Genomic DNA, 2,239 nt, shown 5'->3' with positions numbered 1-2,239 from the left:
CTGTCTGTTTACCTGTATGTTCACCTGTCTGTTTACCTGTATGTTCATCTGTCTGTTTACCTGTATGTTCACCTGTCTGTTCACCTGTCTGTTTACCTGTATATTCACCTGTCTGTTTACCTGTATGTTCACCTGTCTGTTTACCTGTATGTTCACCTGTCTGTTTACCTGTATGTTCACCTGTCTGTTTACCTGTATGTTCACCTGTCTGTTTACCTGTATGTTCACCTGTCTGTTATTTATGTCAGTTCAGTTGTCTGCTCATTTATTTTTGTTGTGTTTGAAAGTCTGCTCATGTCATTATTGCATCATAGAAACATTTTCACTTTATAATTTAAAGGAATGGTTCAGAATGATTAAAGTGCTTTTTGTGGAATGATGATTAATCATTATCTTACCTGTAGCAGAAGTTGATCTAACCAGTGATCGGTTCAGAAATTCTCTCAGAGAATCGAACATCTAATCACAGTGGGTCAGTAGATTTCTGCTGTCTTAAACAAGTTGAATCTAAAACATTTTTAATCGTTTGAGAAAACTTATGTAAAATGTGTTGGTGGAGACTGTCAGTCATCCAGGATACCACAATCCTAATACTTGGTGGCAAGAAAAGAAGTCCAGGCTACTTTGTGAATTAATTTTTTTTTGCATCAAAGGGTTATTTACATCAAATTGTTTATATCAAAATCTGCGGTTATTCACATTAAAATGCTTGATTTTTATTTTAAAGTTTTAATATCTATGTCAAATTCTGTGGTCATATAAATCAAACTTTACAGGTTTATACACAATAAAATCTGTGGTTATTCACATTAAAGTCTGAGATTATATGATTTTAATATCCTGGGTTAGATTATTTGACYTTCACACACAGCACTTCTTTAAGATGCAACAGTGACAGAAGTCAGACATTAGAAGTGGTAGATCCATATACGTAGAAGCTGCTTAATGTTGGCTGTAGAGCAGATGTGACAGCAGCTGGATCATCAAACCTCTGTCCTTCAGAGTTTGCATTCAGCTGCAGTCAGAGGAATATTAGAGGCCAGAAATGGTTTCTGCAGAACACAAACTGAAACTTAATGTTGTGACTGGACACATGTGCTGCTCCAGACTCATCAAAAATTGTAATTAAAGTTTTAAAAAGTTGAACCCCTCAGTGAAAACTAGAAAAGGGAACAAAATGAAAGTTTTTAGACTGCGTAGTTGATTCTTCTGCAAAGAACTTTCAAAATAAGTTTCTCTAAAGAAACAGATGTCAGACAGACATTACTGTAGGCCTTCTTGTTCCATGTTTCAGYCTTAAAGGCTGACTTCAGTACCCCGGGCTGTTTGCAGGACATTACAGAATGGAAAATAAGAACTTCAGAAAAAGTTGAAGTTATTCATCGGATATTTGTAGAGTTCTGTTAACTGAATACACAAAGATGGTGAAAAGAAAGGCCGCTCWTTGGGATTTGTTGGGTTTTAACTGGTAAATGGACCGTACTCACAAAGTGACTTTCTACTTAACCAGGATAATCAAAGCTCTTCACACTTCAATCTGTGTTCTCATTGACCCAGTCACACAACACTCTACAGTCACACAACACTCTACAGTCACACAACACTCTACAGTCACACAACACTCTGCAGTCACACAGCACTCTACAGTCTCACAATACTCTACAGTCTCACAACACTCTACAATCTGTGTTCTCATTTACACATTCACACAACACTCTACAGTCACACAACACTCTACAGTCACACAACACTCTACAGTCACACAGCACTCTACAGTCACACAACACTCTACAGTCTCACAACACTCTACAGTCACACAACACTCTACAATCACACAACACTCCACAGTCACACAACACTCTACAATCACACAACACTCTACAGTCACACAACACTCTACAGTCACACAACACTCTACAGTCTCACAACACTCTACAGTCACACAACACTCTACAATCAGTGTTCTCATTTACACATTCACACAACACTCTACAGTCACACAACACTCTACAGTCACACAGCACTCTACAGTCACACAACACTACAGTCTCACAACACTCTACAGTCACACAACACTCTACAATCACACAACACTCTACAGTCACACAACACTCTACAATCACACAACACTCTACAGTCACACAACACTCTACAGCCACACAGCACTCTACAATCACACAGCACTCTACAGTCACACAACACTCTACAGTCACACAACACTCTACAGTCACACAGCACT

The 2,239-nt window shown here is 38.4% G+C and overlaps 1 protein-coding gene across 1 annotated transcript in view; it reads left to right on the top strand.

Annotated features, from left to right (window-relative positions):
* The window catches only part of LOC106536551 (netrin-G2), a gene marked incomplete at its 3' end in the record, with an annotated part of 12,303 nt that overhangs the window by 4,605 nt on the left and 5,459 nt on the right, over positions 1-2,239 (top strand).

This window comes from Austrofundulus limnaeus, unplaced genomic scaffold (assembly GCF_001266775.1).
Source record: "Austrofundulus limnaeus strain Quisiro unplaced genomic scaffold, Austrofundulus_limnaeus-1.0 Scaffold1872, whole genome shotgun sequence".
NCBI lineage: Eukaryota > Metazoa > Chordata > Actinopteri > Cyprinodontiformes > Rivulidae > Austrofundulus > Austrofundulus limnaeus.
The sequence above is the reverse complement of the archived record's forward strand: the minus strand, read 5'-3'. Positions and strand labels throughout refer to the sequence as shown.